The sequence below is a fragment of the Sciurus carolinensis genome, chromosome 4, assembly GCF_902686445.1.
Source record: "Sciurus carolinensis chromosome 4, mSciCar1.2, whole genome shotgun sequence".
Lineage (NCBI taxonomy): Eukaryota > Metazoa > Chordata > Mammalia > Rodentia > Sciuridae > Sciurus > Sciurus carolinensis.
In genome coordinates, this window is record NC_062216.1 from 70,615,240 (window position 1) to 70,630,895 (window position 15,656).

The 15,656-nt window shown below is 40.7% G+C and overlaps 1 protein-coding gene across 3 annotated transcripts in view; it reads left to right on the forward strand.

Moving 5' to 3' along the window:
* Positions 1–15,656, forward strand: part of Kcna6 (potassium voltage-gated channel subfamily A member 6) — a 52,514-nt gene that overhangs the window by 21,477 nt on the left and 15,381 nt on the right. The window lies entirely within an intron of this gene.

Here is a 15,656-nt window from a genome sequence, read left to right on the forward strand (position 1 = left end):
CCAGGACCACAGGGAGGGTAGGATGACCATGATGTGTTTATTCTTATTCTTTTAACTTTGGAGACAGGGTCTCCATATGTTGCCCAGGTTGTGCTTGAACTCCCATTCAAGTGATCCTCCCACCTCAGCCTCCTGAGTAGCTGGGGCTTCAGGCACATGCCACCTGCCCACCTCTGTGATGGATTTAGAGTCAGTGGGAGTCACCCCCGCCCCACCCAGGGCTGGGGAAGGACCCATTTTCTTGGAAAATTTGGCTTCCAAAAACCTGAACAGAACAGGGGATTGGAAACTAAAGAGAACAGAAGCAGGAATCTGCAGCTGGGCTGGGAATCAGTAGGGTGTGGAGGACACTCTACATGGTGGCTGTGCTTCTTTAGTAGGCATTGGTCTACAGCTTAAATGTGCCAGGCCCTAGGAAATGGAAGGTAAGCAGGACGTTAGTCTTTGGAGGGAGACCACATCCTGAGAGCAGAGACAGGTAAACAGCTGGCTGTGGTAAGTTACAGTGGTGAGTGGTAGAGGTTGGAGATAGACTTTTGGGCTTCCATGAAGACCCAGATCCTACCCAACTGTTCAACCCTTCTCATTACTGACCTCTCACCGAGAGTGATAGAAAACAAACAATGCAGGAGTCAAGCTACCACTAGTTAGTGTATCTAGTTAAAGTATGTAGTTAGTCTATAGTTAAAGCTGCTTCCAGTTGCCTGCAATTCTGTGCTCTTGGGTAAAAGACTGAATTGAGATGCATGGTTGGGATATAATCCAAAGTGAGGGTCTCTTATTCTTACTTACCTTGGAACTAAAATCTGCAACCAGCTCTTTTAGAGGTGACTTCTGGGAGGAAGAGAGAAAGCAAGACCACAAAGTTGCTCTAAGTCCACTTACCCAGCTGTTTTCATAGAGTGTGAATCACATGGACAGAAGTAAAAATGTTTCTATGATCCAAGGCGCCAAGGACTGAAAAACAAGTTGGTTATGAAGACTGGTTGAAGGCACAGTAACTCAGTCAACTATTAAGATGTAACTTGGCAAAAAAAGTTTTTTTGCTCAAATTTTGGATTAGGAATTGACTCTTCCATAGAGAACATTTAGGGGAAACTAGTAAACCAAGAATCTCCAGTGACGTGGAGTCACATACCAAGTGCTCTAGATTCTTCCTGTGGACTAGAGGGGTCAGGGAGGGTTCCCCAGAGAAATGAACACATCTGCTGGGCCTTGGAAGAGGACTTGGAAATTTCAAGGTTGAAAAGAAAATTCTTAATGAAAGAAATGGCTTGAACAAATGTACAGAGCTGGAGAATGAGATGATGGGTTCAAGGACCTGGGAGCTTGGGACCCAGGACGTGGGAGAAAGGACGCAGGGCTGGAGAGAGAGGTTGCGCTCTGAGGGTGAGCCATGAAGCTACCAGAAGTTGATTCCTTCTGGTGGCCAGAGGAGTAAGCAAGAGTTTCAAATCAGGGGCAGGACATGCTTGGAACGCATATTTGAATGAAATCTCCGGCAAAGTAAAGACAGGAATGGGAAAGATTAGCTGTCCACTGGGAGCAGAGGCTAGCATAGCCAGTTTCTGGGAGAGGTGGTAGGGCGGTCCACCTGGCCAGGAGGAATTTTGACATTGTTTATACTTGATGTGAAAATAAAAACTGGTCTAACTTTTGACCAGTTTATGATTGTTTTTAAATTCTTTGTGGATGATGCACCCCTATATGCCCTGAGCAGGGGCAGACCCTCAATGCACCCACCTTGGTACACAACAGATGCGGGGGCTCCTGCAGGAATCCAGGGACAGGGCAACACCCCCATGCTGAGCATCTGCTAGGAGTTCGTGGTTGGATGGGCCCAGTGTGGGCTCTGCAGCTCAGAGTCTGATTTCAAAAGAATCTTGGTATGGGGTCCTGCTGCACCAGGCTGCAGAGAACTTTCTCCTGGAATTCTGAATAGAAAATTCACAGAGCTCAGGTTGAGGCAGGGATGGTGCCAGGGGTGGTTGTCATCATTTGACTGACCTCAGGGACATAGGGTCTCCTACATTCCATCTCCTAGCTGATGTCTCCTAAATCCACCTAGGAGCTTGAGAAGCCCTCCATTGGATAGCTTGGAGGGTACAGCGTCTCTTTCGTTCCTGGACTATTCTCCATAAAGCATTCAGCACTGCCAGGAAGTCATCAAGCACAGGTGTGATGTTGACAAATGAACTTATGGAGAAACAGAGGAGGAGCCTTCCCTGTGGCCCCTGTTCCTCCAGGCTTGCTCCCAGCTGTCATGGCGAGGCTGTCCCAGAGTATTCCCAGGTGCTGATTCCTGGGGAACAGAAACTGAGGATAACAGCGATTACCCTGGTCCTCTGCTTTTCAAGTGCTGCCTGCATGAAATGTGACACAGTAGTCCTACTTTGTTCTATTTGTTTGCTGTTGACCTCTTGCCTGACTTTGAATGCAACACCTAACTTATCAGGATTTTTACTGTTGTCAGTTGCTGTTCTTTTACTTTTAAAAACAATTCTGCTGTCTGCTAGGAATGTAGTGATAGCTCATCATGGTCTTTAATTTGCATTTCCTTGATACTAAGTGAAGTTGAGTTTCCTTCCATGGGTTTATTTGCTATGTGTGTAGTCTCTTCAGTGAAATGTCCCCTTATGTTTTTGCCCATTTCCCAATTAAATAGTTAGCTTTTCTGTGTTCTTTAGATAGTCTAGATATGAATATTTTATCAAACATGTGGTTTGCAAGTATTTTCTCACAGTCAATGACTTTTCTCTTTGCTTTCTTAAGAAGATGAGCCACAGATTGTTATTAATGTTGATAAAATTGTATTTATCAATACTTTGTTTTAGGGATTGTGCATTTGATATAAAATCTAAAACTCTTCATCAGACAATAGAGAGTCAAAATTTTCTCCCATATTTTCTTTAAAAAGTTTATAGTTTTAAATATTACATTGAAATCTATATTCTGTTTGAAATTCTTTTCATGTAACATGAGGTTTAGGTCAAAGTTTCTTTCCCCCATCTGATAGACGTTCAGTTGCTTCAGCACCATTTGCTGTAAAATCTGTCCTTCCTGCATTAAATTGCTTTAGTTGTCCATACTTATGTATGGACGTGGAAGTATGGGTATGTCTATGGACTGTATTCTGTTCTATTCATGCATGTGTTCTTTCAGCTACCAGACTTAATTACTACTGCTAAATATTGTTGTGAAATCTGGTCCATTTGCCTTAGCTCTTTCTGTTCCTTTGCCTTTCCATATAAAATTTAAGATATAATTAACTATACATGGAAAAAAGACTTGCTAAGGAATTGTGTTAAATCTATAAATCGATTTGAGCATTGATCTCATTATCATCTGGAGTATTTTAATCCAGGAACATGCTACATCTCTTCATTTAATTAGGTAGGTTTTCTTTCATTATTACCTTGTACTTTTCATCATACAAGCCCTATTACATGTTCTGTTAGATGTATGTTTACCTCTAACTTAAAAAAGCAGTTGTCAATATTATTGCATTTTTAATCACAGTACCCATGTGTTCATTACTAGTGTATAGAAATATGACTGATTTTTGCACACTGATCTTATAGCCTGTGATATCACATTTGCTTATTAAATCTAGGAGTTATTTTTATGAGCCTCTCTGTTGTACCTCATTTTCTTGAGAGGGATATTGGGTCACTATGAAAAGTAAGAAAATGAATTCTACATAGAATACCATGTCATGGGTAAATGTGTCTGAATCATATTACTTATATGCTTATATATTTGTAAGATGATTTATTGGACATCTGATTACTGCTGCGTGTCACATCAGCATTAATGCAGAGTTCATGTCCGGCTTAGAAGGTTTTAGGTAGTGCCCATATAAAGTAGGAGGTTTGCAGCTATCCTGTTAATTTCATAGTGGAGTCAACTTTAAGTAATACTTCAGGGATTCATACTAGTGATTGGCATTTGAAATTACTCAAGTGAGCTAAAATTGCAGATATTGATTCTTGCTTGGAAATTAGAGGAAGTGCTAGCACCCAGGCAACTTCCTTCCCCGCTTTAAACTGAGGCTCTGTGTACTTTTTATATGCTTGGCTTCAACTCAGATCTATTTGGGGGAAATTAGGCTTTCCTTTGCCTCATCTGGTAGTGAACCAAATCCCAGTAAAAGAATCCTCTGTCATATGAGACCAGAATTGAGGGTTCTAAGTCTACAATAGATGATGTATTCTAGTCCAGTGGAAGAACATAGACTTTGGTGTTTTGTTGTCTTGGTTTTATCTAGCTAGCTGTGTGATTTGGGGTGAATCATTTAAATTTGTGGAGCCACAGGATCCTCATCTCTGAAACAGAAAAGATAATGTCTACCTCAAAGAATGGGTGGGTTTATTCATGAGCTAATGTATTTAAAATATCTTAAACATAGTGAGTGATGAATAAAACATAATATCATTATAATTATGATAATTATGGCTATTGCTTAGGCCTAGTTGGTTCTGTAATTAATTAAGTGCAGTTAACTTTATTTTGGTTATAAGTCACTAAAAATCTAGCTCAAATAATCATAAAAGGTACTTTCATTAACTCATGCAACTTCATCTAAACTTGGGCTATTGGTACAGTATGGTCTATGGGATCTTTTTTTTTTTTTTCATTTCTAAAAGAAATGCAATTTGCTGTTCATGTTGCCTTCCAAAGATGGCAAGATAGCTAATAAATCCAGGCATATAAAAATAGTGTTTGTCCTGATGAAGCCCATGATCTGATTTTCACTGGTCAGAATTTCACCTTCTGCTTGTATGTGGACAATTATTAGGCCAAGGGAATGGTATGCTCCAATTAGACATATCTGGGTCACATGCATGCTTTGAAGCCAAGGCTGGAGCAACTTTTACCCCAAGGACTTCAACTGAGCATGGAATATGGAAGCAATTTCTCTAGGGAAATTTGTAATCCATCATGAAAAGATGGGGTAACATGTTGGGTAACCAAGAAAGTAACATCCTTTCTTCAAACCAACAAATAATCAGAAATAAGTATCTTCTACATCCAGGTTCTTCAATGACTCTTTCAGCACCATATTTTATTAATTCACTGTTTCATGGTTATAAGCAATACACTGATAAATATCCTTACCTGTACATGTTTATCTCTTATCTTGTGAATAAATGTCTAGAAGTAGAATTGCTAAGCTGAAGATTGTGTATGCCTTAAAAGACTTTGACGTGGATTACTAAATTGTAGGGCAGAGGCTGTATCTATACTGGGTAGGGTTGCCGGATAAAATATAAGATGCCTAGTTACATTTGAAATTTATATAAATAATGAATAGTTTTTAGTATAAAAATATCCTAAATATTGTTAAATAATCTGAAATCCTGTATTTTTATTCACTATATCTGGTGAATCTAAGACTGAGTGTCAATCTTAGTTTCACAAACCCAATAGTGTTTCTGCATCTTCCAGCCTGGGAGTCCCAGACCTTCTACCTCCAAGTCTGGCCATCTCCTGGGATGGTACCATCTAGAGGTGTGTGGGTCCCTTCTCTTTCTGAACTGCTGACCTCTAGTCTTTTTCTTTTTTCCAAAATATTGGGGAATCCTCACTGCTTCTCATATTAAATTTGTCTGCTCACACTGCTATCCCCAAATATTATAGGGTAATTTCCACAATACAAATTTATTTTTTGACAGTTCTGGAGCCTGGAAGTCTGTGTTAACCAGCTTTCTGTCCCTCTAACAAATACCAGAGATAATCAACTTATAAAGAGAAAAAGGTTTATTTTGGCTCCCAGTTTTGGAGGTTCCAGTGCATGACTGATTAGCCCTATTGCTTTGGACCCGAGGTGAGGCAACACATCATGGCGGGAGTATGTGGTTGAGGAAAACTGCTCACCTTATCACCAGGAGGCAAAAGAGAGCAAGGAGGGAACTAGGGTCCCATGCCTCCCTTCAAGGGCATGCGCCTAATGACCTACATACCTCCCACTAGGCCCCACCTCCTAAAGGCTCTACCACCTCCCAGTAGCCTCACCTTGGGTACCAAACCTTTAACACATGGACCTTTGGGTGACATTGGACATCCACATTATAGCAAAGTGCATGGTCAAGGTCTCAGAAAATTAGTTCTTCATGAGGGATCTCTTCCTGGCTTCTCACTGTGCCTTCGCATGGCCTTTCCTCTGTGCATACAAGAGAAAATGGGCTCTGTTTCTCTCCCTTTTTCTTGAAAACATCAGTCCCATCAGATCAGGGACCCACCCTTGTGACCTCACTTAACCTTTTTTTTTTTTTTTTTCCTGGTGCTGAGGATTGAATCCAGGGCCTTGTGCATGCGAGACAAGCACTCTACCAACTGAGCTATATCCCCAGCCTTCTCACTTAACCTTAATTAGAGGTCTCATCTCCAAATACAGCCACACTGGGGATGAGATCTTTGGGGAAGTGGAGGGACTCAAACATTCAGTCTAAACATAACCTTGAAAATGTTCTCTTACTATTTGCTTTTAAAGACTCCTAGGGAATTCATGCTTTTGCTAAAACAAAAGAAAACAAAGCAAGCAAACTCTGCTTTTGAATAGAAGACTAAAATTTGTGAGTTAAAAAAACTAAGGAAGAACTTGATTTAAAGATTTGTAATCTTAATAAACTGAATTTTTTTTTCAGTAAACATTTGATTTAATATTAGGAACCAGAGTAAACATTAATAGTTCACATGTTAAAAGAATAAACCTATGAAGAATACATTTCTTATGAACCAAGTAAAAAAATATACAATACAGTGAAACTCAAATACATATACAAAGTGATTTTTTTGTGCATTGTTGAACAAATAGTTTACATTCTATATTAAATCATAATATAAAATGCAATATATAGTTTTTGGTAAAGCAACTGAAAAGCCCTTATTTGGATTTAAAAATAACAAAGAGCTTGAGGTATGTGTGAGATTATGTAGATTAAATCAAGCTTGTTGAGTTATGATGCTGTGTTTTAAACAAATAGCCATGTGAAATAATTTAAATTTTCTCTGTAGATATTAAGTGAGCATATTGAAACATGGAGCAATATCCCTGTATGAATATTTATTTATTTATTCGAATCGCCTAAATAACCTTTCAGTGTGCAAAAGTTACATTGTGAACCCATAAAATGTACACACTGATATACATATATAAATATTTATGTATATATACATATAAAAAAAAAAGACTAGAAAGTATATCAAAAACACTAGTAGTCATAAAGGCCAGTAACTGAACACCTTGGCTTATGCCAACACTATCTTGAATCCTCACACGGTGGGGTGACTTTGGTTATTATTTCCATTTATCAGATGAGACCACCAAGTAAGTAACTGGTCTAAGACTAGGTTTGTGTGACTCCCAAAACAAGACGTTTTTGTTTAGCTTATGAGTGATCATTTTAGTGTTTTTAAATTTTTTTGTTTTTTAGGTTGCAGAAGTGGGTCAATTCTTTAAAATGACTATATTTTGTGGGGGGGATCAGAAAAAAATTCCCATCTTAAAAAAATTGTAGTGGATGGACATAGAGATTGAGACTGACAGATGGAAGACATCACCCGCTCTGTTTGAGAGTCACGCTTCTCACTCCTGAATATTCTAGCTGGGGGTTGCGGGGAAAGGCGTTAATCCGATGGGCATAGAATGGTTTCCTGTTTAATTTACTTCTCGTAGATGATTGTGACATAATGTGCCCTTAAAGATAAAGGTGAGCCAGGGGCTGGGGAGATAGCTCAGTCGGTAGAGTGCTTGCCTTGTAAGCACAAGGCCCTGTGTTCGATCCCCAGCACCAAAAAAAAAAAAAAAAAGATAAAGGTGAGCCAGAGCTTTGGGAGTGTCCTGGCAAATTTCCTGTCTGAAGCATACCCGGTAGCCTAATATGTTGCCCACCACAGCCCCTCTTCTTTGGGCATGCAGAGGGTGTGGGTGATACATTGGAAGGGAGTAGGAAATAACGAGCCACTCACAGACATGGCAGGCTGGTGGGGAGCAGCTGCTGGGCCTCACTCCTGCAAGGATGACAAGAAGAGTGAGTGCTGACCATGTGATCCAGTTGGTCTGTGGTGCACATGGAGGCGGTAAGGGAGATCCCTCGAATTCTGTTCCTAGACTCTCCCTGCTGATGTGGCAAAGTCCAAGCTCCGGGAAGTGGAGTCCATTAAAGATGTGACCCCCCCCCCCAATAGCTAATGCCAGAGACTGATTTGGGGGCAAAGATGGGTGTTTTTAAAAAAATATTTAAATAAAATAAAGTGTAGTGGTTGAGTTGTATTATATTGCAGAATTTTAAGAAATTGGGAGTCCCCATGACTAATGACTGCTCGTGTCTGAAGGGGAGTTATTTTAAAGGAAGACTAATCTGATAGTCTTACTCTCTAAAAGGAACTTTAAAAAATATTTGGTTTCTCATTTAGTCCTGGATAAATGGGAAGAAAAAAAGAAGATGTTTTTACACTTATTTTACTCAGCAAAGGGTTAAATTAATATTGGATTATCAGGTAGTGCCTAATTGCACAGATAGTGTAAACAAGTGGTGTTCAACATTAGAGCAGAAATTTAGAATCCCCTAGTGCCCCATCTGATACTGAGCTTGGAACTGTGCACATTAGCTGATCAAAGGTTATTCTCACGGTGCTTTTTCAACCAGTCGACATCACCATCTTTGTATAACAATGTATGTGCAATAATTTGGCTAGTTTATTGTGTATTTTGCTCCAATTTTATAACAATGGGGTGGAAAATAGACACATGCACATCCACAACTCAAAGCCATGTGCTAATAGAGTGGAGACAAGATGAAAATCATTAGGTTTGCCTGCAGTGATGAATCTTTAATCTTGGTCAGACGGTCACTGGGTTTCAGCCAATGGAAGGTATGGTGGATTGGGAGGAAGGAAACATGTCAAGATCATATGTGAAATGCTGGAAATAGATCATCGACGACTGTGTCTAAAAGGCTAAGTGTAAAGGAGGGTTTTGTAACAGCTCTCTAGGACAGCAACTACCTGCAACACAATCTCCTACACACTTCACGTCAGCACACACTTCCAGAAGTCATGTATGAGGATGGGCACTGGTGGTATAGACAGGAGAGGGAGACAGGAAGCCTCCAAGTTCTAGAATTTTAGGGTAGAGATGAGACAGATGAATGAAAGTTTAAACCCATGTAATCTATATTGGTGGTTGCAGTGTTTGCAGCTGCAATATAATGAAATAAATGACTTCTTCCATGAAGCTTAGCATTTTGCCTCTCTGTGTAGTGTGTGTGTGTGTTGGGGATGGGGAGTGGAGACAGATATTAACCCAAGTCTGAGTTTAAAATTGCAACTGTAGCAAGTGTCACAAACCACTGATATCCATAAAAGTGCTATGAGAGCCTAAAATAGGGGAAATTAATTTAATAACATTTTGGCTGACATTCGAATGATGACTCGGAGGTAAAGAGTCAAAGGAGGTGGAGTCTGCATTCCAGGCAGAGGGAACAGCGTGCCCAAGGGCCTGGGGTGGGGGAAACATGGTATAAGCAAGGGCAGGCATGGAGGTGAAGAGTTTTGTCTTTAGCCCAGGAGTGTGGGGGGCAGGTTTTAAGCAGGTGGGATAGGATGATAAGATCAGATTTGTGTTTGAAAATATCAGTCTGGCCACAGTGTAATAGGTTGAAGGTACTGGATGGATGCTGGTGGATAAGTTCTCAAGTTTGCTAGTGTGCAGGTGAAAGATGGGATTAGGGCGATCCTGATGCTGATAGACGGAAGTGAATGGATTTGAGACTTGTGAGGAGGTGAGAGCTACTTCAAGACTCAGGATAGATTGAGGTGGTAGATAAGAGAAGGAGTGGATGAGAGGAAGAGCCTGACTCCTAGGCCTTGATAGCACGAAGCTGCAGGTATATTGATCTGTTTTGCTTTGCTATAATAAAATACCCGAGACTGGGTAAAGAGGTGTATTTGAATCACAATTTGAGAACCCGAATGATCTAAACAGCTTGACACCAGCAGGCTGGTGAGGGCCCTCTTGGCTGCACCCAACATGGAAGAGAAGTGGAGATGAATAGTGGCTGTGTGCAGAGGGCACGGATGGTCTCACAACCTGCTCACAGATAGCACTGATCCGTTTATGAGGGTGCAGCCCCATGTGACCTTCCACCAGGCCCCACTTCTTAAGGGTTCCACACCCCATCATCACCACCCTGGGGACCATGCTTCTAGTTGATGAGCCTTTGGGGACACACTTAAACCACACTCAAGCATGGTAGTAGGTGACCAGTCACCACTTCATTTGGATATCGAATGAAGTGTGATTTGGGTGTGTACAGATTAAAAAATGGTCATATTTAAAAAATCACTGTAATGTTTCTTAAGGTAATACTTGCAAATGCTTTGGTGCACCCAACAAGAGTATAAGGCTTCTGAGGAAACCAGTACAACCCTCTCTCTCCTGTCTTCAGCAAGTTCTCAGAGGGGCCACTTTCAATTTTCCTAACAAGTTTGTTTTTGTGTTTGGTATTTACCTTTGTTTTTCTCATTAAATAGGTATGCTGCTATTTCTTGATTTATATTTTCATTTAATGAATACTTTGAAAGCACCTCCCGGGTGCCAGCCACTCTGTTTTGTGCATGGGTATATTGGTGAACAAGTTGTGGATATATGTAGGGAATAGAATTCCCTGTGATCATGGAGCCTTGATCCAGTGGGGAGAATAAACAAACATTGGAGTCAAATATTTCTCAAACCACCTCTTTCTATAGAGGCAGTATTCTACTTACAGATGGTTATGATGATAAATAAACAGTGGTGAGGGTGACACAGGGAATATCAGGGATAAAATGCAACCTTAATAAGAAAGTGGGAGAGTGGGGGATGCTTACTGAGAAAAAAGCATCTGAACAAAGACCTGGAGGACAGGAGAAGGGAGCTCTGCGGATACATGGGGAAGGGCAATCTAAGCAATGGAAACAGCATGTGCAAAGGCCCTGGGGTGGAAGGATGTGATATAACTGAGGAACAGAACATCCTAGGGCCTTCACTTCAGGAGCAAAGTGAGTGAGGGAGCGAGCACTAAAGGTTAAGGTTAGAGTGGGAAGGTGGGTGGACAGATCCTGTGGGGCCTGTGGGCTAATCTAAGGACCTTGACTCTGACGTATAGAACATTACATCTCATGTTTATACAGGAAGCCATATGCTTTGTACCGTTTTCTCTGCCTCCCACATGATATTTTGTTTAAATCAGTGTTCAATGTTTATGTCATTATCATTATCAAGTATTATTTTCTGCATTGCCAAGCAGTGCATTATGATAATGTTCATTTAATCTCTTATAAACATTTTGTTAATAATCGCCTCATTTTCTTCACCTGATTAATTTTCCTGTGTTCCTATTTATAATTCTTTCTGAACCCTCCGGCGGAGTGGGAAAATCCCTCTAGACACTGTTTTCTGTGATGTATCACACTGAATGCATTGAATATATCACACTGTTTGTTCTTCTATTTCCTCCAGAAATCTTCCATTCTGGAACCTTCCATCCTCCCAGTCCATCTTGCCTGCTTTCTCTCTGCCCCAGCCCAGCCAGTATCCTGGGAATTCATTTTCCTTCTTTCCTAGGTTGAGATTCTGTTTTCCTTCTTTCATGATTTATTTCCTCTCTAGGGAAGGGAAATCCTCTAGTCAGCTTCTAAGAAAAGGTAAGTAGAAAGTACAGTTTTAACCTTTCCCTCAGAATGCCTCTGTTCAGTTCTCAAATTTTATTTGTGATTGGATGGATCTAAAGTTCCAGGATGGATATTGTTTGCCTTGGAATTCTGAAGACCTTCCTCCTCTCCTTCCTGACTCCCAGTCTTGTTGTGAGATGTCAGTGCTTTTCTGATTTCTTGTTATGTGACCCCCTTACTCTCATGTGTTAGCATGTTCTTTTTCCTTGGTACTTTGCAGTCATGGCTCTGTGTTTTGATGTGGATGTGTTGGACATAGGCTTGCTGGACAAGATAGAGCATGCCTATTAAATTCGAATTTCAGGTAAGCTATGAATAGAGTCTGTAATATTGGGGATATACTTATACTAAAAGACTTCTCCCTGCTTATCCAAAATGCAAATTTAACCGAGTGTTCTTTTTTTGTTTTTTTCTTTGTGCCAAAATATGGCAACCTTAGGAGTTTGGCTTTTCATTCTGGAGACATGGGTCTTTTGGTTTGGGGAATTTTTCATGAACGATTTCTTTTCTCTAAATTAACATATTAGTCTAAGCTTAAAAGATGACGTATTTCAATAAGGCTGCTGACCTACAGTGAACTGCCCTCTCCTCACCCCCGCCATCTTGCATTCCCCAGATAGAATCTCCTCCAACTCTGTAGCTGTTTCACCTAGAGTTGTCACTGTGCTTCCTAATAACACACTACCACTGCTTTTTAATTTTTATTTTTCAAGTCTTAAAAAATTGACTTCCTACTAGGAAAGCTTTTAGCTCTTTTAACACCACCCACCATTACTCTCCATGATATACACAAACACCCCACTATATAGACCTTCTCAACCCACTACAGTTTAAATGTCATGATATTTATTAGCTCACTATTCAGTTCTACTTTATTATGACTGTGTAAATATTATTCCTCACCAAGCCACCTAGTGTTCTGTGCTATAATTATATTTCATTGCTCACATGACTTTATTTTCCTATAGAGTCACTAAATATCTTCTTTTTATTGCTTAATTTTCTATATACTTGTCACTATTTGATGTCCCAGAGGAGGGTGGGGTTCAGTAAACATTCCCAGAGCAATGTAAATCTCCTCCTAGTTCTTGTGGACGTACCAGGCTAATTTTCACCTTCAGCTTGACTTTATCCAAGACTTTCCTTCATCTCCGTGCAAAAAACTACTTTTCTGATGAGAACAGCATCGAAACAGGTTGAAAATCACCTCCATTGTCTTCTAGCTCCTTGTGATACTTTGGTAAATTCTGATGCCTTCTTAATTTTTAAATTCCAAGGTCCTGGCCCTTGATGTAGGATTAGTTTTATCTCCTTTCAGAGAGCACTCTTGGTCTGAAATGCATGTTTTTCAATTCTTGAACATTTTCTTTGATTATTTTATTGATAGTTTTTTTTTTTTCATTATTTTTGCCTGTTATCTTTTTTTAGAACTCTATTAATCAGACTTTGGCTCTCCTGGACTGGGTCTCAAATTTCCTCATCTGTAATCTTTTCTGTTGTAGTTTTGTCTTGATTTCTGGAAGTCCTCCTCAACATCGTCTTCTAGATCTTCTATTGGCATTTAAATTTTGGCTATCATATTTTATAATTTCTAAGAATGTCTTTTCTTCGTGGGTGGTTCATTTTTTCATGGTAGCTATTCTTGTTTCATGTGTAAAATATCCTCTTACTTATCAGAGAATTTAAAATATTTTCCAAGTATTTTTCTGCTTCTGGAATTTTCTGTTTCTCCTGTTTTGAACTGTTGGAAGCTTTCTTGAGATGTTTGTCATATGAAGATACTGTTATTTTCAAGAGTGAAGTGCTAACAATAAGCTGGTTGGCAGATCGGAGTCTGGGTTGGTTGAGTGGTAAACTCACTGCAAGGTGTGAAGCTGGGATCAGCCGTCTCCCTGGGGACTTCCGGGAACCAATGACTGTAGTTCTTCTCTTTTGGAACTCTTTGTTTCCTCCAGGAAAGAATTTCCAGTTGTCTGCCTGATACTGTTCTGGGAGCAGAGCAGAGAAGGTGGCAGACTGTCTCACCCCTGAGCATGTGGACTCCCACACCACAAACTTAACCCCCTATTTTCAGTGCATCACCTTACCCCGTCTTACACAGTGCCAGCTGTTCCTGACTTCCGGCCCTTCTGGTCCACTTTCTCTGCAATGAACTTCTCATTTTTTGGTAGGTTAGTGGATGTATAACTGCTTGACTTTCTGAGATGGTGGAGGAGACCTGGAAGGGTGTGTCTAACTGTGATCATTTTAACCCCGTCTCCAACCCTGCTTCTGTTGTACTGGGTATCTCCAACCCTGAGCATCTGTGGGTTCCCTTGGGTTAAATCAACTTCTATTTCAATGGCCTGTCTTAAATCTTGCCCGTCTATGTCAAGTGCTGTTCCTTTCATCATCTACTCTCCTCATGTGTTTTTGTCTTGGTTACTTTACCTCCATCTTCCTCTTCAAAAATGATTTTCCTACTGTTATTTTTGTGAGGCTCTGGGAAGGACCCCTCTCCCCATCGCTCTTTTTAACATGTCATTTTAACTCATGATCAGATGACTTCCCCAGTGATATTTTCTTTGGACTGATTTAAAAATTTTGTTGAATGTGTAAAATATCCTCTTATTTATTAGAGGTTTTTAAATGTTTTCCAAGTCTTTTTCTGCTTCTGGAGTTTTTTTCACCTTACCCTAACACATAGGTATGTTCCCTGAGGGCACACTGTAGGTAGAGTCATAAGGTCAGCCTGGGAATAGAGCTCATAATGCATAATTTACATTTAGGTTATGAGAACACCTGTCTAACACCTGTCCAGACACCTGACACAGCTCCTCACCTGTGACTACAGAACTGCCGACACAGGCTCTGCTTCAATCATGTGTATGGAAGAGCAATGAGTTTTCTGTTCATTTCCATTTGGAACAACTGAAAATTGATCTGCATTTTTACCTTTTGCTAAAGGGCTGCCTTTCACTTGTGACCACTGAAATTTCACAATTTTTGGTTTTTGTTCCTGTAGTTTTTAACCCGTATAGAGGAGCTGTTGCCTAACTGATGAGGCCAGTTGAAAGCACCTGGGGATATCCTTGTCCGTTAGAAGATCAGTGACTCTTAGTCACCAGGCAAACTGCTGCCCCATGCAGGCACTGTGCTCTTGCCTTCAGTTCATGCTTCAGTGAGATCGTAAGATGCTGCAGTGCTGGACCTTTGGGCAGGCTCCCAGATAATTGAAATTACGAGTATTAGATATTTTCAACCTGCAGGAGTCCATGGCACAGGCAGGATAATACCATCACCTGGAGTTTTTGCAGTTCTTTACTTTTCCCAAAGCAGTTTCACAAACACCTGGCCCTTGGGTAGCCCTACAAACTTGGAACAACCATGTCCTTGTCATGGTTTCACACATGCAGAAACATCACATGCAGATGTTGCAAGTGGTGTTGGCTGGTTTGTGTTGAGACAACCACGGGTCTGCTCTTGAAGTGCTCTCTGCTAGTTACAGAAGAACACATATCTCCTCAGGAATAAGTAAGGAGTTTCGTTTTTTTTACCCAGGGCCTGGTAGAGGAAGACACTGAATATGCTGAGTGGCAAATCTCACTTCCCAGTAGAAACCAACCACGTACATGTCTTGTGAACACACTGTAAAGCAGCAGGAAATCAGAGAAGAGGGAGAGATCAATCATGCTTGGGATGGTGGAGAAGCTCATGAGTGTGGTGGGGCTTCATTGGGTCTGGAGGGGAGGACTCAGGAATGTTGGTGTGGGAAACAGGAGCACTGTGGTGCGTGGGGTGAGGGAGGAGTCAGTCTGTGATAAGGACTCTTCCATGGAAGGAGGGCTATGCCTGACTTGACTGTCTGTTGGGGCTCACAGATGTCCCCTGTGGCATAAGTGAATGGTCAGAAGTGTTAGAGAGGGAGACTAACTATGTAAGGCTGCACTTTAGCAGGTCTA